The sequence below is a fragment of the Rhincodon typus genome, chromosome 37, assembly GCF_021869965.1.
Source record: "Rhincodon typus isolate 14 chromosome 37, sRhiTyp1.1, whole genome shotgun sequence".
Lineage (NCBI taxonomy): Eukaryota > Metazoa > Chordata > Chondrichthyes > Orectolobiformes > Rhincodontidae > Rhincodon > Rhincodon typus.
Window position 1 is genome coordinate 7,481,808 of NC_063368.1, and position 25,345 is coordinate 7,507,152.

Sequence of the window (25,345 nt, forward strand, 5' to 3'; positions counted from 1 at the left end):
AGAGATGGGCATGTTCTGGTGAGTGCACTGAGGAATGGCAATATCACACAGTGAGTGTGAGATCAGTGAGGTCCAAAAGTGTCCCTCAGTCAAGCAATCTCTATAAGGATTGCAATAGGGATGCGATAGAGATAGGCTTGATGAACGTGTTGACGAGGCTCTGAGGTAAGCAATGATGACTTCAGAAGTCAATGTTCGTACCCCGCTAAGAAATAGGAGCCTGTACAGCTCGGAGCATATTGCCCTGTAGCCTTACCATCATGTGCAGTACAATAATAAATATAGTTTACCAGTTACTAAGATGTCTGACTCAAGCTTGCATCAAGACCCAAAGAACCCACATGAGAACACAATTTGTCACACGCTACAATTGGCTTGAACAGCTTTTGGGATAAGGACAGAACAGGAATATCCTGTTCCTATATAATATCATCCATTGAAAACCATGAGTTTTTTACGGGTGACTTGTTTTGTGATGTCCCAACAGTTAAACAAGCTGATGCCCCTCATTCACAAAGAATGAGCATGCAAGTGAGGTGTAGGAAGGCAATAAGCTGCAATCCGCTGCCCCACGACAATTTACCAACATGAGTCAGCACCTTCTGGGCAGAAAACCAGAGGGGATGAGGGAAGAGCAATTAACAAGAAATCAGGCCTTGTCACTTCCCATCTGAGAACTCCGTAGTTTTGCTTCACTGCTGCCTCACAATATTGCCAATGAGTGCTCTTTCTTTGGATTTCTGAATACAGACAGAATCATGACAATAGACATCCAATAAATAAAAGCTTGCAAAGCACCTCGTTTACATAACCAAAAGCAAAGCTTGCTTGCTAAGCACATAAAGCTGTCAAATAATTGGTGATGCTTTTCAGTCCTACACTTAATTCACTCCATTTTGCACAGACAGTGAGTCCAATAATAACATGCACTTGAGTCAAATGCCACCTAGAAACATTAATGATATTCATGGCTAAATCCCTCTTATTATGAGCTCTATAAGAGGGCTAAATCAACAAGCAAGAACTGACTTTTGACTCCTCAGGCTCAGAGCATGCCTCAGAGTTTTCCGACGTGTTGTTTGAATTGCAAAACCAGCCAAAGACCCTGGCTTCCCACATTTTATCATGAACTTCTCTGCTCCTGAACCTCGGACATCCCATCACTCTTCTTCTCCTTGGTGCTCTGAAAAATGTTCCATTACCACTGCTCTATTGTAATCTTTTCAAGGGTCTCCAAACTAATACCTATATATATTTTTGTTAATTTGTTCAGATAATTAACTGCCCATCTGAATTCCACTGGCGAAGGTGGTGGTGAGCTGCCATTTCTCACAACTCTACAGTAAATGGAGCATGGGGACACCCACTAAGAAGAGAGTTTGAGGATATTGTCCCAGAAACAGCAAAGGAACAGTGATATATTTCCAAGTAAGCATGTGTGTGGCTTGAAGGGAGACTTATTTAAGGCAACATTCCCATGCATTGCTGTCCTTGTCATTGAAGGTAATAGAGGTTGCAGGTTTGTAAAATACTTTTTGAGGAGCCTTGGTGAGTTACTGCAGTCCATTTTGTAGCTGCTGCTGTGCATCCATGGTAGAGGGAGTAAATATTTAAGGAGGTGGACATTGTGTCAATCAAGTGGGCTGTTTGTCTTGGATGGTGTTGAGCTTCTTGAGTGTTTTTGGAGCTGCACCCATCCAAGCAAGTGGAGAAAATTCCATCCCACTCCTGACTTTCACCTTGTGAATGGTGGACAGGCTTTGGGGATACAAGAGGTGAGGCACTCACCGCAGAATTCCTAGCTATGCCTTCATGAAAGCTACAGTGACAGCTAACCTTGCATTTTTCATCACTGGCCAAAGAATACACTTGCAAGTCATCATCAGTAACTCTGAAAATCCTTAGAGAACAATCCTTCTTGATTATCAAACCAGCAGAAAAGATACTTGATGATCACTGAGTTGTATTACACACAATAGCTGTTACATTGATCTTTCTCTCATCTTCAAACACTAATCTTCCTTACTTAGGCAAGCAGTGCAGTAATCAGAAAACAATGTTTAAGTGCAGGCTGGATAACCTTCTAATTTTAACTCTAACTATGAAAGAAATAGGGATGTAAGTATCTGATGGTCTGGGTGACCCCTGCCCGTCTCTTATTATGTGTTTTTGTTGGAAGCCCCAGAAAACCCTCCTACAAGTTAGGAATAACAACCATCATGGAAGGAGCATTCACATTATTGCTGATGAGACTATTTATCATCCCATCAATCCAAGAACCAGGAAAAACAGTGAGGGCAACCAAATTGTCTCAAGAGCACCTGTGATACAAAACTGCTCAATCTGTACTAATTATCAATCTCAATTAGGAGACTGAGATGTTTTCAGACTAGAAAGAGGAACCATCACACTGATACAAGTGGATGGACTTTACCAAGATTCATCTCACTCTCAGTTAAACATGCTGGTAAGATGCAATTGTTGCCAATCCTTGATTGTTATGGGGCTTGTCCTTTATTCACAGTCCTTGTTATGATGGTACTCCTATTAGGTATTAGGTAGGAAATTCCATGACTTATATGTACAGGTACATGTCCAAGTCAGGATTGTTTCTTTACTGCTGTTGCTGAAAACCATTTTCACCCAAAGAGAGTGCAACAAGAATCCAGAATGTGACATTGATCTGACATTCATTTTATCAATCATATTAGTGGACCCCTTCTCCTTAAGATGATCTTATTCTTCAGTAAAACAGAATTCTTCTTCAATAACGATCTTCCCAATGCTAAAAACGAACTACTTATCAATCTTAATAGATTATTTCTTTCAGAATGATGATGACAGCCATGTGAATTTTGTAGAAACTGACAGATAAGTATTCCCTGTATCTTAAACTAGAGGTTCTTATCTCTGTCTTTGGTGGAGTCTCTCCATTAGGAAACTTTGGTTGTTATGTGCCATCACTCAAAATTTGTCAAAGTTGGTTGTTGTCCCTTCCCAACAACTATCCCCTCATCCTATCCCATCCAACCTGGAGCATGATAGGCTAAAGCACGCTTAAAATAAAACCTTCCCCTAGAAGAAGCCACAGGCGTTGCTTGACTGTTTTGCCTTGGCACTGCTCAGATTGGGATTTGGAATACCAATTGGTATGCAACCATTTCCATGAATCCCACTGTTAATGCCTGGTTATCTCAAGTGATCTATTCCTGCACCTATATCGCTGTGTGCTCACCCAAATGATAATGACTACACACGAGATGAGACTCAGTGGTGTCAAAGCAGCTCTCAGTGAGTGCATTCAGTTCAGTACAAACAGCCTCCTAATGTGGCACTAATTATCAATTTCACACCAACAAACCTTAGAGATAGGTGGTGTGAGAATTGGAAAATTTCCCACTGGTGCAGTCAAGGAACATGAGCAGAGGTAGCTTTGCATTGTGGTTCATTGAGTTGTACCTAACCTAGCTTGCTAACAATCAAAGAAGACAGAAAGTGTTCTTTTCCTCAGCATTGATACCTTCATTCTGGCTAGCATGACACTCAGCTAAAAAGCTATTAACTTATTAAAAATCCTCTTTATGTATACACTTTCTGGTGTCTAGTTTCTATTGTAACTAATTTTTTATTTGTTTCAAATGAAAAGTTGCCTCCAGTGATCTAGGTGCAACAAAAACAACTGCAATTGCATTTGTATTGCCTCATGCAATACAATGTCAGAAGGCACTTGACAAGAAGGTCATTAGAAAGATTTGACACCGATTTTAAGAGATCCAGGTCAAGTGACCAAAATTGTGGTCAAAACAGTAGGTTATAAAGAACATCTGAAATGAGGGAAAATAGGTGGTGAGGCTTGGGGAGAGATTTGCAAAGCCTTAGCAGTTGAAGAAATAGCCATAATTATTAAAATGGTGAAAATTAGAGATATGAAAGTCTGCCAAATTGGAGGAGAACAAAAATCTTAGAGGGTTGTAAGGCAGGAAGAGATTATGGAAATAGGGAGGGGTTTGAAACCAAGGACAAGAGGTTTAAAATTTACTCACTGCCACATCAGAAGCTCGTGGAGATCACTGAATGATGCTGAGCGCAAGGCTAGGTCATGATGAAATTTGAATGACCTCAGGTTTAGGGAGAGTGGGAAGCTGGCCAGGAAAGCATTATAATACTTGAGCTTGGAGTTATCAAGAGCACAGATTAGAGTTTTTGAAGCAGAGGGACTGAGGTAGTGGCAGAGTCAGTAATATTACAGAGGTAAAAGTACACTGTCTTCGTCATGAGGAGAATATGGGACTGGAAGGTCAGGTCTAGGTCAATTTAGCCCCAAGGTTGGAAAGGTATGGTTCAGCCTCAAACAGTGACCAGATAAGCAAATATAATCCAGTCTAGGTAACAAGAGTTTGCAGCAGCCGCCATAAGTAGTCTTTCCAATACTTAATTGACAGAAATCTTTGCTCATCTAAAATTGCATGTTGGACAACCAACATGACAAGTCTGAGGTAGAGCCAGATGTAGTCAGTGTACACAGTAAAATTATTCAGGTTGTCTCCAGTAATTGGCAGTGTTGAATTAGATTCCCCTCAAATTCCATGGCCATCTTGTGTACCTATATTAAGGGTTAGCATCATCTTGAGCAATTTATTAAATGAAAAAATATAAGACACATAACTATAAATGTAGAGTTCAAGGAACATTCATGATAGATTGACAGACAGGTAGACAAGATGAGAGGCAGTGCGAAAGAAAAACTGGGAAGCAAGGTGAGTAAAAAGATCTTCAAAGACACCAGAAAGGTCAGTAGTGTGCTGATCTTTATCTCAAGCGAACTGGAATTCAAAAAAAAAATGAGGGCGGACCGATACTTGAGTTGTACAGGAATAAAGGGGAAGGGGAATGGACACAGGAATGAGAAAGTACAGCATACAGATCTACAATTCTTATTTAATTATGGAATTTGTTCAAAGAGCCGACAGCCTACTGCTGTGCTTATTTCATATGTTCTTGTGCTCTTTGATTGGACCATATCTGGAGAACATTCTGCTGTTCATTTTTGGGGACTAAACCTTAGGAAGGATGTATCTTAATTGGAGTGGCTACAGTGGACATTCACCAGAATGATATGGAGTAAAAAGGGATAAATTTCATTAGTTTAGCTTACATTCCCATGAGTTTAGACAATTGAGGGGAAATCTAAATTCGGTTTTTAAAATAATGAATGAATTCAATACAACAGATGCAGAAAAATAATTTCTTCTGATGGGGGAATCTAGAGTAAGAGGGCCTAATCTTAAAATTAGAGCAAAGTCAGTTGGTAGCCAAGTCAGGCAGTTTTTTTTTAAATATACTAGCAGTCTAGATTGCTTTGCTAGTACACGGGCCTTTGAACCACAACGTACAGGGTTCAAGTCCCACCATAGAGCTTAATTCTGGGTGAAACTTTATACCAATGCCCATTTCTCCTCTTGGAGCATGGGAATCTTGTGATACAATTTCCAAGGAGAGACAGGGATTTATCCTTGGGCCCTGGCCAATATTTATCTTTCAATCAACATCACAAAAGATAGATCTTGTGGTCATTCTAGCATTGGGAATTTAGAGAATACATACTACCCACTGTATCACCTCCATTATGTGATTATGTGCAATAACTCGACAGAGGCTGGTATCCTGTCACCAAATCACACTTTCTGTACACGTGGAGAGTCGCTGAACTAATCCAGCTTCCAATGATCCACCTCTGAGTGAAAAGAACCTTTGGCTGTACTTATCTGTTCTTATCTTAATAACAGCCTCAATCATGGAACTCATATTCTATGAGGTCTACCTCGCTGACCTTGTTACAGTCACCACATCTCTCCTTCTCTGAGTTCAAGGACACAGGCTGGTTCTTTTGCTCATAGTTCCTCCTGGGACATTTTAGCACCAGCTCAGGTTCCTCCAACTCTGCCTCTGATACGGGTGGTGTGTAACACAAACAGCTTGTCTCTTGTGCCTGGAGTGTCTCGGAAGAAATTTATTCCCTTCTTCAGGCAGCAAAGGCATCAAGATGGCAACATCTGCTGTGTCCATCTCAGATTCCAAGGTATCTTCAACGCTCGATGGAAAGGGAGAACCCACAGCTTCTGGAACAGTCAGAAAGGTTGTCAAGGAAACGGGCGCATTTTGCTCCTGCACTGTTTGCAAGATTTCAGCATTCATATGGTCCATGTGCTTGTTCAGGACCATTGCACCCACCCAAACTTTATATCACTGACCTGACCTCACATCGACCATGCCTGTCACCCATGCAGGGCCATTCCCTTGGTTTCAACACCAAACTTCACCAAACTGAAGTAAACTATCTCTCTTGGTTAGCAGAGTCTTGTGTCTGGCATTCCTCATGCTGTTTCACTCTCCTACCACCCAGGTGCGGGAAGATCAGATTTAACCTGGTGCAGAGTCTTTTCCTCATTAGCAACTCTGCTGGAGTTATTCCTGTAGTTCCATGAAGGGTGGTCCAACAATCAAACAGGAACCAGAACAGGTCGGTATCTAGTGAAGATGTAGGCTGTTTTTTTTAAACCTACGTTCAAAATTTGGACTGTTCTTTCTGCCAGACCATTGGATGATGGATGGTATGGAGCTGTCCTTATATGTTGAATGTCATTTGACTTTAGGAATTACTTAAATTCCCTGGTAGTAAACGATGGTCCATTATCTGTGACTAACACTTCCAGGAGCCCGTGTATTGTGAAAGATGTGTACAGTTTTTCTATCGTCATCCCCATGCTTGACAAACGAGCTCTATACACATCCAGCCATTTTGAGTGGGCGTCCACAATGACTAAAAACATTGAGCCCATGAAAGGACCTGCAATAGTCAACGTGTAACCGAGTCCAGGGTTTATCTAGCCATTCTCACAAATGTGGGGGAGTTGCTGGCACTTTGTCACTGCCCCAGCAATGTGGCTATGTCCGCATCTAATCCTGGCTACCAGTCATAACTTCTCACCAATATCTTCATTTTGGAAACCCCTGGGCAACCCTAGTGAAGTTCAGCTAGTATCTGACACCAACCTTTGCTCGGGACAATCACTCTTCCTCCCCATAGTAATATGCCATCTTCTATTTTAATCAGGCCTCTCCAGGTCCAAAAAGTTTTCAATCCTGGCTGTGACAGCCCTTTGCTTTCCCCATTCACCACCAGCTGTTTCAGTTTCGCCAGGACCCGATCTTTCTGCGTCCAAAGTCTGACATTGTCAGCTGTGACTGGAAGTGTGTCCAGAAAATTTAAAACCATTATGGATTCTTCCAGTGGTAGTACCATCAGTGGTGTATCTGCCTGCAGGAGGCAGCTCAATGCATCTGTATTTACTACTTGGCCTCCCAGATGGTGTTCCAACTTGTAATTGTACAGACTTCATATTAGACCCCAATGTTGAATTCAGCCTGAAGCTGTAGGTAACACTATCTTGTCCTCTTTAAGTAGACTAGCTGGGGTTTGTGGTTTGTTACTATTACAAATTTTTGTCTGTAAAGATATTGGTGAAACTTACCGACTCCAAATATGCCTGCCAAATCTTCTTTCTCTGTCTAGGTGTATTTACACTCTGCATTAATCAAAGTCCTGATGCATACGCCATTGGGCGTTCCTCTTCATCGGTCCATTTATGAACTAATTCTACCCTGATGCTGTAGGGGGAGGCATTGCATGTCAATGCCAGCTCTCGCTTGGAATCATAGTTTGCCAACACCTTAAAGGATGATAGCTGTTCCTTCACTTCCCTGATAGGTATGGCTTGGTTACATGACCATTTCCAAGGCTGACCCCTTTTTTTAGGAGTTGATGCAAAGGTACCAGGATTGTATATGTAATGTATGAACTTTCCACAATAATTCACCACACCAAGTAAAGTTCCGGTACAGACGTGGGAGCTGGAGCACCTTTGCCCACCCTCACTTTATTTTCTAACGGGGTAACCCAGTCATGGACTCTGTAGCCCAAGAAGGTCACTTGGGGTGCCTGGAACACACATTTTTCCCTTCTAAGCCATACATCCGCCTGGGAGAAACGTCAAAGGACTATGTCCATGTTATCTAAGTGCTCCTTATTGGTCTTCCCTGTTATTAGCATGTCATCTAGATAAATAGTGACCTGGGGCAGACCTTGTAAAATATTCTCCATCATTCACTGAAAACTTGCACACGCAGACAATACCCCAAATGGCAGTCCTGAATATTGGTACAATCCCTACGGGTATTAATTGTAGCATACTTCTGGGAATCCTCATCTAATTGCAAGTACACATGGCTCATGTTCAGCTTTGTGAACGACAACTCCCCTGACAGCTTTCCATGTAAATCCTTTATGCAAGGGATTGGGTATTTATCCAACTTCAAAAAGCAGTTGACCATTTGTTTAAAAAGTCACAAAGGTGAACAAACCTGTCGGGCTTCACAATTGATATATACGCTGCCCATTCCGCAAACTGGACTCGTTTGATAATTCCTTCACTTTCCAACCTTCTAATTTCTGCCTCAAATTTTGCCTGTAAGGCAAATGGCACTGGGCAGGCCTTGAAGAATCATGGAATTGCTTCCTGGTCAATGTGCAAGGTGACCTTGGCTCCTTTGATAATCCCTAGACCTCCCTGAAACACTTTCGGTATTTAATTTGGACTTCACTCAGGCAGCCATTTTCTAATTGAAAAATGTTGAGTGAATCGAGGTGATTCTTTCTCAACCAATTTTGCCCCATCAGGCTTGGGCCTGAGCCTTTTACTACAATCAGTGGTAACTGAACCAGCTGCTTTTCATAAAGGACAGGAACCAAAGTTGTACCCTTAAACTATAAAGGTTCCCCAGTATAGGTTCTCAGCCTAGCCGAGGTCTTGCACAAACTTAATGGATGCAGTCCATTGTGAATTTTGTTAAAAACTGGTTCTGTGATCATTTTCCAGGGTATAAACTCTCCTGGATACTGGCCAATGAGCTCTCTTACTCTATTTATCTCTAGTAGGACTCTTTTGCTGTCTCGAGTCTGCATACCGGCAACAACTAATGGAGTTTGATTTAGACAAATGTGAGGTGCTACATTTTGGAAAGGCAAATCAGGGCAGGACTTACACATTTAGTGGTAAGGTCGTGGGGAGTGTTGCTGAACAAAGAGACCTTGGAATGCAGGTCATAGTTCCTTGAAAGTGGAGTTCCAGATAGACAGGATAGTGAAGAAGGCATTTGGTATGCTTGCCTTTATTGGTCAGAGTTTTGAGTATAGGGGTTGTGAGGTCATGTTGCAGCTGTGCAGGACATTGGTTAGGCCATTTTTGGAATAATGAGTGCAATTCTGGTCTCCCTGCTATAGGAAGGATGTTGCTAAACTTGAAAGGATTCAGAAAAGATTTATGAGGATGTTGCCAGGATTGGAGGGTTTGAGCTATACTAAGAGGCTGAATAGGCTGGGGCTTTTTTCCCTGGATTGTCAGAGGCTGAGAAGTGACCTTATAGAATCATGATGGGCATGGATAGGGTGAATAGCTAAGGTCTTTTACCCAGGGTAGGGGAGTCCAAAACTAGACAGCATTGGTTTAAACTGAGAGGGGAAAGATTTAACAGGGACTTAAGGTGCAACTTTTTCATGCAGAGGGTGGTGTGTGTATGGAATGAGCTGCCAGAGGAAGTGGTGGAGGCTGGTACAATTACAACATTTAAAAAACATCTGGATGGGTATATGAATAGGAAGTGTTTAGACAGATATGTGCCAAATGCTGGCAAATGGGACTAGATTAATTTAAGATATCTGGTTGGCATGGATAAGTTTGACCAAAGGGTCTGTTTCTGTGCTGTATAGCTCTATGACTCTATGGCTTGCTAGCCAGGATCTTGAAGACAATTTTGAACTGTTTGGCTGAGACTGGACTTTGTTTTGAGGTTTTGCTGTGAGCTGATCTAGATTCTCTCCGACCAGGATATGTCCTGAATGAGGCTTTGCAATTGCCAGCACTCAAGTCGTGTTCCCAAGCTCAGTTGGACTGGTGAGGATGTCCTCTTCCATTGGAATACCCTGCAACTCATATGCTCCACTTGCATTTTAAAAATTGCAAAATAAGCATTTTCAATCATAAAGCCAATTGTAGCACCTGTTTGAAGTCCAATCAGGCATCAGCTAGTAGGAACTTTTGCATTGTTACACCATTAATCCCAGATACCAAATGGTCTCTGGACATCTTATTAAGCATTAAACTAAAGTCAAATGCTTCTGCCAGTCGACTTAACCTAGTCAAAAATCCCCCTACGGATTCCCCTGGTTCTTGAATTGCTGAGTGAAAACGATAGTGTCTCTCAATTAGAGGAGGCTTGGGTCTAATATTCCTTAATTGTGTCCAACAATTCTTGAAAGATTTTGGTATCTTATGCCTCAGGATTTATTAGGCTCCTAATAACAGAAAAACTGCAGTTCCACAGACTCTCAGGAGAATTACTCATTGCTTTTCATATGCCACAATGTTGTTTGCCTAGAAAAGAAAATGCATTCTTTCCACACACTGGGCTCAGTCTTCAATGGAAGTGTTGAACGAGTCAAGCTTTCCAAACAAAGGCATGATGCCAGAAATATATACCCAACTCAAAGAGAACCTTTGCAAATGAGTTTCTTCGGGAACGTGCTTTACTCTTGTCGCCACTAAAATAATTCCATGGAGGCCAGTATCCCATCACCAAGTCACCCTTTAGAGTTCTTGACTCTAATACTGCCTCTTCAGATTCATTTCTCAGAGTGCCAGAATCTCTGACATCCCTCTTTTTATCTAAGAGCCAGAGCCTCCCTGACTGAACCAGATTAATAGCCCCAATCAGGGAACTCATCTTTTATGAGGTCCAGCTCGCTGATCTCATTACAATTGGAATTAATCTAGTGAATCTTCTGTGAACTTTGAGATGTCCAGTGGTCAAGCAAAGCACTCTATAAATGCAAGTTTTTCTGTTTCTTCAAAACCTGAGGATGCTGGCTCAGTAAATATTTTCAGCAGTGAGGTGGATAGACTGTTGTTGGGTACAGGCAGCAAAGAATGCATAGTAGATATGGGTAACTGGGTTCAACATTGATGTCAAGCACGTTCTCACTGTACTTCGAAGCTAATTTGAGGGTCAGAATACACAATCCTGATCCTATAAAGGCAGGTTGGTGGCCAGAAACAGCAGAGCAGAAAAAAAACACATGAATTCTTACAAAACAGGGAAGGTACTATTTATTATTCTTAGAGTTACCTGCATTGTCTTAGTGCTAGTACAGATAGTGTAATCTAAGTTGAGAGGTGTAATGCAATACATATTAGTTGGTGTGTAAGTAAGCTTTTGTATCCTTCTGAGAAATACAATTGAGAAGTATATAAAATATGGTGACAAACTCAATATTGCACTGTCTGTATAAAACCCGCTAACCACAAAATAATAAGCTGCTGTTATTCTGTAAAATATAAATCACATTTCAGGCTTTTTGGCACAGCTAAAAATAATAACATTTATTGATTAAAACAATAACTAATTTATTTCCATCACTGAAATGTGCCCTTTGTGGAATGTTGTTAGTCACAGTCCCGAGGAAGAGGAAGGACAGTATTACGATGCTTCGTGGCTGCTGGCCTAGGCTTCCGGCCTGCAGGCTCCTTCTAGAAGGATCTTGTGCTCCAGGGTGTTTGGGATGCAGCCAGTTTTCCACTCTACCCTTGTGTTCCACAGATCAACGTCATCAGCAGATGGGCTGAGTGGAAAGGATCCAATTGTAATGACGGGCATTGCCAGTGGAGAGGTGGCCCAAAGAGTTGGCCGGCAGGAGGTTGATGATTGAGCACAGCGTCCTGCAGTCTCCTGCAGAAATCCATTCATTGACAGCTGGTCAGTTCCTTACAGGGAGCTTGATAATAAAATTATGTCGAGTGATCAAACCGATTAGAGCAGATAAAGACGGCTTGCCACTTCATTACTCTGCCATTACCTTTGCACAGGAAGGGCGCTGAGGTGAACAAATTTCACTCCTGTTTGGCGGCACATCCTCAGTGAAATACCACCCAAGTTGCTGAGGGATTCATTCAGTCATCCCAACTGTTAACACGCCAACAAGGCTCACAAGTGACTGAAAGGTTTGAGTTCTGCTATTTATTGCTGCTGTTAATCACACCCAGGATTCAGCTATGTTCATTCTGACAGTTAGTGTCTGTTTCTGGTGATCTTGATAACCAACTCCAATATCTGCACTACTGAATAAATTCTGGATCTATGGCTGCTGGTGTTTTTGGGGCCAGAGTGTCACTCAAAGACCTACTGTCTGTGATTTTTTTCCCCTTAATTCAGGGACACTCATCAGTGAAGGAGTAAAGCTTTCAAGTTCCATTCAATGTTTTCAATAAGCCACATTGATCATTGGACTTTCCTTTCTTCACTGGAAACATGTCATAGTGAGGCAGGATGAGCTTCAAGAAAATTCGGTTCACTCTACATCTCAGAATGCGGTGCGGGCTAGCCATAAGTTCACGCATCACCTGATATGAACCCATTCCTGAAGGCTAATTGAGTTCATTGTCAGCCTACAACTTTTGTTCAAAGCTTGGCAGAGAATTATCCCAATGTCTCGGCCAATATTCCTCCCTTAACTATTACCACAAAAACAGATTGATCTCCTCCTTTATTTGTGGGATCTAGCTGTGCACAAGTTGATGGCTGTGCAGTTCTACCTTAACAAAAGAATGTGAAGAAGATGGAGATGCTGAGATTGCTATTTTATCACTGATAAGGCCAAGACTGATTGTCCATCCCATATCACTCTTGAGAAGGTGATGGTGAGAAGGCCTAGAAACACTGCATCCATGTGGTGTGTAGAGAGTCCCAGGATTTTGACCCAGGATCATGGTGAAGGAATTGCAAGTAGTGAGTGGCTTAGGGGAAAATTTGCTGTTGATGGATTCCCATGTGATTGTTGCCTGCTAAGTGGCAGAAGTTGAGGGTTTTGATAGTACTGCCAAAAGATCTTTTGCAAATTGCTGCAATCCATTTTGTCTTGTAGTTTGGACACATTTGCAGTTTCACTGCTCCAGTAGTGGAGGACGTGAATGTTTCCATGTTGGATGGGTTGCCAATCAAACAAACTGCTTTGTCCTGGACATCCTCAAGCTTCCTGACGTGTTCTTGTTGGAGATGCACTTACCCAGACAAGCCCTGTGGTCACTTTAGAGCTAAGAGGATTAAGGGAGATTTGATAGAGGTGTTGAAAAGGTTGAGGTGTTTTTATATAATACATATAGGGAAACAGTTTCATCTGGGAAGGGCTTGGTAAGTCAAGGAGCCAAATTTAAGATAATTCACCAAAGTACTGGGGAGGGCATGTAACAGGAAGTGCGGAAAATGTTTTCATTTTTTATGCAGCAAGTTGAGATGATCTGAAATGTACTGCCTGCAAAGGAGGTGGAAGCAAATTCAACAGTAACTGTCAGAAAGGAATTAGATAAATTTTAAAAAGAAAGAGCTTGCAGAGTAACCACGAGGGAGGAGAAGGACTAATGGACTGTTTGAAAAAACTGGCATAATCATAAGCCAAATGGCCTCAAGCTATAATATATGATTCTATGATTCAGTGAAGAACTTTGGAACATATTGAGGATGGGGAAGATGTTATATAAATTCTTTAATTCCTATTTTTAAAACTTAGGTTATGTGCTCCTTGGTTATTCTCACTACCCACCCAGATGGGAAGGTGGTTTTACTGACTTGTCTATATGAATGGTCAAGACATATAGGGCTTCAAGCTGTATGTTGTAGATGGTAAAACTGAATTGAGAGACAAGCTCAATATTCTGAGCTATAATGAGTTATGATGGGAGAAATCACTATCAGTCTTTGACTTGAACACATTGAGGATTTTACAGTTAGAGTCTTAGAGTTTAACACCCAGAGTGCAGCAACAAAATACAAAATCTTTCAAAACAGAGTGAATCATAAAATCCCTACAGTGTGGAAACAGACCCTTTGGACCAACAAGTCCACACTGACCCTTGGAGCATCCCACCCAGACCCATCCCCATCCCCCTGTAACCCACCTAATCTACAGACCCCTGAACGCTACAGGCAATTTAGCTTAGTCAATTCACCTAACCTGCACATCTTTGGACTGTGGGAGGAAACTGGAGTACCTGGAGGAAACTCACGCAGACACAGGGAGAACATGCAAAGTCTACACAGACAGTTGCCCAAGGGTGGAATTGAACACAAGTCCCTAGCACTGTGAGGCAGCAGTGCTAACCACTGAGCCACCATGCTGCCCTAAGTGAGAAAGAGAATAAATTGGACTGAAAGAGGGAAAGAAGATGGGAGACAGAATAAGGGAATGTGAAAATAATAATGAGAAAACAAGTGTAATAATTACACCTGCAGCTAGAATAAGGCAAAGTGCTGGCAGCTTTGGCTGTGATGGTGGAAATCAAGTAGCTCTCAAGAAAAGGGGAAACAAATTCACGGAGCTAATGCAAGGCTCCGTTTCAGAGATATGTTACCAGTACCCAGGACACAGGACATCAAATATTAAGCAATAAACCTGAAATAGTTTGCAATTTAAAATATGAATAATACTTAAATTGAAATAACCATGATACAATGAGATTGTCTCTGGTGACAGAGATAATGGGAAGCAATAACAATATGAACACTATAGATTTCAAAGGGAAATGTTAAAGACCGTGCAAGTGAAAATCACCATGGTAACCAGACTGCCTTTGAGAGTAAGGTGGAAGGGCTACATTCTGTTGGGAATTGGGAGGTTCAAGGCAGATGGTTTATTGGCTGAACAGAGTTCAAAGGATGTGGAAGGAAACTGGGAATGCTTTAACAATTAATTAAGGGAATGAGATTTGAATGTGCATATAAATGTATGAACTATTGTAATATTTGAACAGAATAGGGCACCAAGTTGCTTTGGAAAATTAAGAATTCCTATGGATTTTTTTTTAACCAGAGCGACAACCTTAATAAACAATGCAGAAATCGAAAGGATAAGCAAAGAGGTGGGAGAGAAAGACAAAGAAGAACCTTAGATTAAATCCTGCAGAGCTACATTCACAATGTCAGGCAATTATCAATATGATGACAATAGCAATGTTTTGAAAATCAAACTGCTTTCTGATTGAAGCCCAAAGCCAAGTCTGAAAGTATCTGAGAACTCTCAAACATATAACTGAAGCTGCATCTATTAGGCATTTGCTAAAACATTTTAGAAAATGGATAGCACAGCAAAATATGATCCCAGTTTCCAAGAGGAAGCCAAGTCTTTCACAGTAGTGAGCCATTAAGATTCACCATGGGAAACGGTCTGTGAGTGGTAGTTCCTCAGAACAGAAATGATGCATGCCCATGGCAAGAACCTGTACATAGAGACTTTTAATATGGGGAAGACTGTTGTACTACAGCCACTACACAGTTCTGGCTGATCAGTAACTCTTCAGGTCTTACCACCTGCCATAGGTGAATCGGGATTTACAGATTGATAATTGACCCTGACTGGCCATGTTCTGACACAACGTCCATTGCCATCAAGTCCTAAGGTGAGGCCTGAATCTGGAGCAACTGATGTAGAAGTAAGGACGCTGCTCAATGTGCCACAAGATCTCCTTTGAGAAAATGCAAAAGGCCAACAGAATCTATTTCAAAGAATGTATATATTAAGAAAGAGGATAAATACTGCAATGGTTATATAGGAAAAAAGAAGACATTGAAATAAAAACAAAGTGCTGGCAAAACTTAATAGGTGTGGTGAGATCTGTGGAGAAAGATTTAGTTAACATTTCAAATGTTCTGAAGAAGTCATTTCTTGCTCACAACATTAATTAAATTCCATTATCTGTGGTTAACAATAAAATAAAACTTGCATTTATATGGCATACTTCATGATCTCAAAGCACTCTAAAGTGTTTTACAGCCAGTCAAGCACACTTGAAGTGTAATTCCAGTTAGAATCTATGAAAACCAGCAGGCAATCTGCATACAGGAGGATTCCACAAACGACAATGTGATTGCAAATATGTTATACATCATAGTATTGTCTGTAAATTGCAAGAAACTAAATATCCAGAAACAAATTGGTATGTATAAGTGTTCCAGGGAGCCATATGCATGGTTGCATTTGAAAGTCATGTGACTTTCAACGGGGTACGAGCCAAAGGCAGTCTCCTTGCTGGACAACATTTACCAAACAATACTACGTGCGTGAAGAATTAGGCTGACAATCAATTTACGATTGTCAGTCAGGTTCCAAGATTCTTTATAGCTGAAAAACATACCCTGTGCTTGTTTCACTTCAACAAAATAAGTAACAGCTACTTTCTGGTTCATTTCTTGGAGTAATGCCTTGACCAATCAGAGCCAGTCTGGCTGGTTTAAAATTTAAACAAAACTTGCTGGTTAACTGCCAGTCATCATTACCTGGTGCATTCTCCATGGCAACTCCTCCATCAATCAAAATCCCCTTACCAACCAATCAGCACTTTACTCTCATGGGGTCTAAATGTTGTTTTCCTTTTACTTTGGCATTTAATTTATTCATTAATGGGATGAGGGCATCACTGGTTAGGCAGCATGTATTGCCCATCCTTAACTGCCCAGTGGACAAATCAGAGTCAACCACATTGCTGTGGATCTGGAGTCACATGTAAGGATGGCAGTTGCTGTCCCTAAAGGACATTAGTGAACCAATTGGATTTTTCCAACAATTGGCAATGGATTCATGGTCATCATTAGATTCTTAATTCCAGATATTTTTATTGAATTTCTTGTGAATTGTCCCAATAAGTGCAAGGTGAAAATATTCAACAAAATATGACCGTTTTCTGCAGCATTCAAGTTCTGTACCGGCAAACGACTGTACACAATAAACTGTACCATATATTTTCATGGTGTTGGTTGGAGGATGAATATTTGTTGGGATGCTGGGAAGATCATCCCTGTTCCCATTTGAATAGATCTCCCACCAACATCAATTAGGTGCAGCAATGACAAATTGTGACTTGACATGAGGTACTGGAGGGTTATAGCACTCCTAGAACTGGCAGCAGTATTTTCAGGAATAATTTTTTTAAACGAGTTAAACGAAAAGAAAGGATAAGGAATGAAAGCTCACATGGGTTTAGGAAGACAAATTCACAGCTAACAAATGAACTGGAATAGAAAAGAGAACATGAAAGGATGATGATAACACACTGGATATTATATATCCTGACTTCCAGAAGGCATTTTGCTATGTGTCTCACCAAAGTAAATGCTCAAGGGACTGAGAGAAGTTGCAGGTCTGACAGAAAATTGGCTTGACGATAGAAAAAAAAGAAGATATAAGTGGCAATTATTGGTGCTGGGTAGTAGTGACTAGTGAATCTGTAGGGATCAGTCCTGTGGCTTCTGGTATTCACAACATTTATTAATGACCTTGAGAGTGGAATTTTAAGCAGAATGCTGATAATGAATCGGCAGAAAGATAAGAGTCGAACAACCTTCAAATGTATTTTTAAATTAGTGTCTGTGCAAATTAGTGGCATATGGTATTCAGCCCTGGTAAATGGAAGATAATGTGAATGAATATTAATAACTATGATTACATAAGGAGCGGGCATAATTTTTGTAGAGCACAAGAAAAATGTCTAAAATGATAGTTGATTTGTCCTTAACTATGACTCAGTTATCCTTAACAACTGACACAGTGAATATATACATATATGCATACATATATCTTATACATTCGGTGTGTATGAATCCAAGAGAATAATATTGACTCTTGGTGATCTATTATTGACACCACAGGAGATAATTAAACCTTCAAAAAGACATAGGGTTATTACAAAAAACAGAATAAAGAGAAACAAGGGAAAAGGGCAAATGTTCGTGATTTCACTGCATAAATATTTATACTAATTAATTATTCCTATATTGTAATATTCAAGAGCTCATGTTGAACACCTAATTGTCCATGACCTCTACCTTGCACTCTGTGACTAATTTAATATGGGACACTTCAGTGTTTGATGAACTTGCGTGTTCATTATGACAATTTTTTTTGTCTCTATCTGTTGTATTCCATTGTAAAGACTAAAATTGCAAGGCAAGCAGTTAGAACATAATAACAAAGTAAATGCAGTGGCAAATGGGAATCAGTAAAAATGAACCAAAGGGCAGATTTAGTAGATGAAGACCACAAATATAATCTCATGAATTCAGGTCAAATTGCTCCACATTTCAAGCTGTTGAGAAATTGGAATGAGTTTATCTCAGCTTCCCAAATAATAGGCAATCTGTCCCTCACCTCCAGTCTCTAAATGTGCTCTTTTCCATCCCAACCTTGTTATTTTATTGATGCAGTCACAGTTGGAGTCCTTCTGGCCTTTCATTCATCTACACTATCTTACTCCTCAATGCTTCCTCACTTTGCTGAAACTAGAAGCCACAGTGCAGCCTTTCCCCAAAATCATAAAACTATAAAGTTCTTTACATTCTTCAGATTTCAGAGGAGGCTGGATTCAACCCTGGCCATATTATCCTATAAACAGCTTTTTTCTCAACTCACTGCTTTCGAATTGACAAAGCAAGAGGGAAGACAATGTTAAAGGCCCCACTATGGTAACAATAACTGGGCTAACCTTTCAAATGACAATAAGGAATAAAAACAGGAGTAGGTCATTTAGCCCCTCGATATCATTCAATACGATCATGACTGATCGACAGTACACACGTCCATTTTCCTGCCATTTCCCCATAATCCTTGATTCCTACTGATCAAGAATCTATTCATTTCAGCATTAAATATGCACAAGGACCTTACCCTCATAGCTCTCTGTGGTAGGGAGTTCCAAAGACTCACAACCCGCAGAGAAGAAATTCCTCCTCATCTCAGTCGTAAATGGGCACCCCTTAATTCTGAGACTAAGCCTTCTGGTCCTAGACTCTCCCATGAAGGGAAACATACTCTCAGCATTTACTCTCTCAGGGTCCTTAAGAACCCTTTCTTATTTCAATGAGATCATGTCTCACTCTTTTAAATTGAACTGAGTCCTAACCTGTTGAACCTTTGCTCTTAAAACAATCCTTCCATACTGGCTATAATCCCAGGGAATCTTCTCTGAAGTGCCTCCAATGAAATAACATCTTTCCTTAAATAAGGGGACTAAAACTGTTCACAGTACTCCAGATGTGATCTCACCAGTGCCTTGAACAGTTGCAGTAAGATTTCCCTACTCTTACACTCCAACCCCTTTGAAGGGCCAACATTCCATTAGGTTTCCTGATTGCCTGCTCCGCCCATGTACTACCTTTCTGAGCTTCATGTACAAGTACAAATTTCCAAATTACCTTCCTATCTATTCCTTGTAAATTTGGTGATGCTCTGTACCATACACTTGATCCTTCAAGTTGTAACCATATTGGTGTCGTGCACTATCATCTTTGGCCTCCTGACATATAATAAGGCAGTTTATGTAAAGACTCTGAAAGAGTTAACCTCTTCTTGTTTGGAACAGAGTGAAGGAGTACAGGTTTAGGAATTCATCAAGTTAGCATCTTACATACTTGCAGGTTTTTAAAAATTCTTTCATTGGATGTCGATGTCACTGGCAATGCCAGCATTTGTTGCCCATTCCTAATTGCCGTCAAGCTGAGTGGCTTGATAGGCCATTTGAGAGAGCAGTTAAGAGTTAATCACATTGCGGTGGACCTGGAGTCACATGCAGGCTAGGATAGGAGATTTCCTTTCCTTAATGGAATTGGTGAACCATGTGAAGCTTTACCACAATAAATGATAGTATCATGGTCCCTATTACTGAGGCAAGCTTCCAATTCTGGATTTGTTAATTACATTTAACTTGTTACCACGGTGGGATTTGAATCCATAGCCCCAGACATATCCCCTGGGCCTCTGGATTGCTAGTCCAGTAACATTATAACTACATTGCTGTATTCCCATTAAAGGTTGTGACATAACTGGTGTGTTATTACTCTTAAAACCAGGTTCTGTAGCTTTGTCATAGGATTATTCTGCAATGTTGTTCCACACATTCAAGTGGTGAATATTTGTGAGGCCACATTTACTGTCAAAACATTCCCAAGTCAGTTACAACCGGAATTAAATAAAAGAGAAAGAGAGTGACAGAAGGAGAAAGAGATAGAGAGGCATAGAGGGAAATGTATTAGAGATTAGACTTTGAAAGATGTCCAAGGCATGAGAACTTTATTTACCCAAAGTGCAAATGCAAATCTAAAGTTTATTTCTGGAAAAGCTGTGGATGCTGTGTCAAATTAAATATTTAAGGCTGAAAAGGACAGATTTTCATTATGTAAGGATATTAAGGAAAAAATAGCACAAGTAGGTTAATGGAGTTAAGGTACTGATCAGCTATAATCCAACTGAATGAAAGAACAAACCCAAGGGTTAGACAACCTACTCCTCACTATTATTTCTATAACCCTCATCTGAGGCTCTTTAGGACTTTAAAGGTTAACAACAGGGGATTCTGATAGATTGCGTGTTCTGACAACATGAATTGGCTATAATGCAACTGACGAATAGGGGAACGCTTTTTCTATAATGTGAACTTGTGTTGGCTATAATGTGATTCCATCAATTCCAACCTCTCTCCTTCAACCCATGAATCAGTTTTTAAAGCTTAACATTTAAAGCGCACATTTAAGAGGCTGATTGCAACCACTGAGAGGGATAAGGACAGTGTTCTTCAATTTTGGAAGAGGTTTAAAATCAAGAAGGCAATTGACATTATCGTGGAGGATAAAGTGATGTCAGTCAGGACTGCTTTCATGCAGTTTGGCGGAAACTCCTCCCAGATTTTTTTTCAAGATTTTAAAATCTTTGATCCGTCAGAGGAGTTCCCAAGAATCAAAGAATATTATGTTGATCTTGCATAGCAAGTTGGATTTGAAGAAGTGGAGAGTGAGAATGTTGAAGAGTTGCTTGAGTCCGACTGCGAAGACCTCTCTACAGCTGATCTACAACAACTTGTTGCTGAGGGAGAAGTGGAAGCTGGGGATGAAGATGAAGTCCAGGATGCAGCTTTCCGTTTCTGTTTTGTCTTCTCTCCTGAGGGGAAACTGAGAAGCAGTTGCACCTCTTAGAGGACAATGATTACAATGCAAATGCAGCGGGGTAGCAGTTCGTGGAATAAGATCTTATTTGGCACCCAATGAACAGCTTCTTCATGAAAGAAGAAAAATGGCAAAGCAGCAAAAACTGGATGTCTTTTTTAAGCCAAACCCCAAGAAACAGTCAGAAGACAATGAACAGCAGCCATCCACTTCTGGATTAACTATTTTTTACCCTAACCCTACAACCGCAACTGCATCTGAAGGTGATGATGATGATGGTGACCCTCAGCCCCTGCATTAACAATACAGCAACCTCAAAACTTCCTCCCCCATCAAGTCATCTTGACATTTTTTCAAGATAAGATGTTAAATTTACTTTTATTTCATTATTAGATATGAATTAAACATTTTTTCAAATTGTGCTATCCTTTGTGTTAAGCTTTTGACTGATTTTTGAGTGATTTTGACTGACATTTTTTGATGGTCTGCTCCAAACCCTGCCTTTCCCATAAGCTCCATTATTTCTTTAGCACGATTTTCTATAACACGATGTTGCGCAGGAACACAACTATTGCGTTATAGCAGAACTCCCTGTATGTAATTATGTGCCTGCACAGAGGAGGCAATAGCATCATGGTAACGTCACTAGACCAATAATACAGAAGTACGGGGTCATGTTCATGGTTTAAATTCCACCATGGCAAAAGGTGAAGTTTAAATTCAATGAAAAAGCTAACCTCATGGTGACCAAGAAACCACTGTTAATTTTCATGAAAAGAAACACATCTGGTTTACTAATGCCGTTTAGAGAAATAAATCTGCCATCCTTACCTGGTCTGGCCTATATGTGACTCCAGACTAACAGGACTTCTAATTGCCCTCTGGTCAGTTAGGGATGATCAATAAATGACTAACTAGTGACTCCGAAATCACAAGAACAAATTAAAACAACAAGAGGATGTTCATCAAAAAAATTAGATGTTCATCAATTTCTCTCTCCCAGCCCAATTCCTGCTCCCAAATTCAGAGTTCCTGATGCCAAATTGTAGCACCAAAATACTATCCTGTTAAACGGTAACTAGCTCAGGGCACAGAACCTCCGTGTTGCTCAGCACCAAACAGCATCTCAGGGAACAATCCAGGGACAGCAGCCATAGCCACCCCTTGCACACAGACATTCCACTGGACATCTGCCAACCGGGGTGGGGGGGGTGGTGTTGTGGGTGGTGTTGTGGGTGGGAGGGAGTGGGCAGGGGGTTACTGAGGCATTTGCAGAGGTGGGGTCAAAGACAGCTCAAAGGAGGGGTATGTAGAAAAGCATTGGAGAGCATAGTGTCAGGAGGTGGGCATTAGCGACAGTGACCACCAACATGGTCTCTGCATGGGGAGCGTAGATGAGCAGAATGGGCATCATTAAGGTGAAATGCCAAGGTTCAGGGCAAGGAGGACAGTTGTAGATGAGGTTCAATACAATGGGTCTTCATAGAAGGTGGGGACAGAGGGGATAGATGGAAATGGGCTTTTGGGTCATGTGCGTTAAAAGAAGATATGGGGACTTTAGAGATTACCTGGTGATGAGGCAGAGCCTGATGCTGATGGTGTTCACCGTGAGCTGTGTTACCTGTCATCACTTGCCATTCTCTAGATGCAAAATGCAACTCGAAAATGGCTGGGACAATGGCCAGGGTGGGTGGGTTCAGTGCCACTATGCTGGGCAAAAACACAGGATTCAAATTTGTTACACATTTGGATACTGAACTGGCAAATACATGAAGCAACTATTTGCAAATCCCAGCCAATAAATTTGCAATCAGTTCATCATCCATTTGCAATGCATGCAGAGTGATGGGGCTTATGGGTCAGATGTGATTTGCCCATTAGTCTTTGCAGATTGAATACTTGCATCTCAATGATGCTGAAGTTAACAGCAATGACTGAAAAAGAGGCCAACACTGGCCAGAGGTGATCAGAAACTCTGACCTCAGTCATTAAGTGATATGCCCTGTTAGAAGGTTGGCACCATATTAACTTTTGGCAAGGCGACCTGCTCTAAATCATGCTGTGTGCCTTGAGGGTTGCTTAGCTCAGTTGGCTGGATGTAACACAGAGTAATACCAACAGTATTGGTCCAATTCCCACAACCAGCTGAGGTTACCTTGAAAGTCTGTCCTTCTCAATCTCTCCCTCACCTAAGGTGTCATGACCTTTAAGTTAAGACACCACCAGTTGTTTCCCTTTAATGAGAGAGCTGCTGTATGGTCTGGTAGGACTATGGTGATTTTACCTTTACAGAATAAGACAGAGAACAATACAAACTGTTCACATTTGCTAATGTTCAAGGACTAAAAGATGTAAACTTTTGGGTTAGAGATGCAGGAAGAATTTTAGTATACATTGAACGATAATGACCAGGAACTCACTGTGTCCGAGGGTAATAGAAGCAGAGACAATGAATACTTTCAAAAGGAAATCGAATTGACACTTGAGGGAAATAAACTTGCAAGGTCACAGAGATGGAACAGGAGACTGGAGCTGATTGGATTGTTCTACAGAAAACCAGCATGGATTTGATAGGCAGAAAGGCTTCCTTCTATGGACAGAATTTTCTGTTGTTTTCTTTAGGTTTCGGAGATGAATGCATTAGATTCCAATTAATGCTGCCTCTACAAAAGAGATAACAGACAAGGTTGCCCAGTTTTTAGCTCAATAAGCTGATAGGCAGAGCATGGCGAATGGCTCATCCTATCGCAGTCCTTAGCACTGGTATGTTGGGTTGCCAGAGCTGCGTGGCTGCGGCTTCTGGGTCTTACGTTCCACCAATCAAGGCCTACTCTAAAGATGATCCAGCAGCGAGAAGGTAAATTTTGTTTACTTCTTCTTGAAGGTAGGAATTATGGGCGAGGGGTGTCACAGGCAAGACTGGGCAGGACATTTGGCTTTTTGGTTTGCCTACTATCAGCCTCCAGCCTTGGTGTCCACCTCCCCACCAAGCTGAGAGGCAGAATTCCCTGATTACCACTACCATCTCACTGATCAGGAAGATGGCAAGTTAAAGCCCTTAAGTGGCCATTATTGATTGCTTAAGGGCCTTAGTTGCTGGCAAGTTGTGAAAGTCCACAATGGACATTCTCACCCTACACTTGATTGGTGAGGTATTGAGAAGGGGTCAAGTTTGTCTCTAGGGCCAACTCACCCAATTATTTTCCCCTTCTTGCCACCTCTAAGTAGGGGGAAATTGTGCAATATGATTCTAAGTTATTATGATCTGGAATGAATTACAGATTCAATGGTAACTATCAAAAGCAAACTGGAGATATAGTTGAGAAGAAAAATAACCTGCAGGGCTTTGAGGTAAGAGCAAATTATTGAAAATAATTGAATACTTTCTCCACAATCTCTGCACAAGGTGATGGGCTGAATGGCTGTTGGTGCTTAAAGTTTATCTCATATGTTCTGTTTTTAAGACCAGCCACTCTGCACACTATATATAATAGAGCTGCCACCATGTCATTGCTAACACAGAGGCTTATTGCCTGAGATTTTGGATGGTGGATTTTGGCATATAAGCACAATATAGACTATTACACAGCACAAAATTCCCCATAATGTCACGGTCCACTGGAATTCAGACTTTAAGTTGAGTTATCATGAGGCAAGGTTTAAGACCAGGCACTCTGCTTTAACTACATGACCCTTGAATGATATTGCTTTTCATTTGTAAATCTTCTTTCCTCCTGAGGCTTGGTAGTCTCAAAGCTATCAATAACATGTGATAATCCCTATATAACAATCAGAACTAATGGGCTTAAATTGCTCCCATTCAAACATCCTTTTGGGTCCCAGGATAATGAAAGTAAATTCTTATCCTCAATTACCAACTGCAAATGTTCTCAATTCTCACAAGTTGATCCTGTGCTAACATGTCTGTAACCCAATGTGTAATGCCTTCAGTTTATTGGTTTTGGAACTTTACAGTGCCCTCCCATTATTTCTCAAAGCTACTGATTTATAGTTGAGAAAATAATCAGGATTTTTACGCATCCTGAACAGGATTGCTCATTCACAAATGCTGCTACCCTAAGACCCCTCTGTCTCAATGTAAATATCCAGCGAGCTCATCCACCTCACAACAACAAAAACAGACATTTGGAAAAAGTCAGAAGGTCTGGCAGCATCTGTGAAGAAAAAAAATCAGAGTTAACTTTTCAGGTCCGGTGACCCTTCCTTAGAAAAGATCTGAGGAAGGGTCACCAGA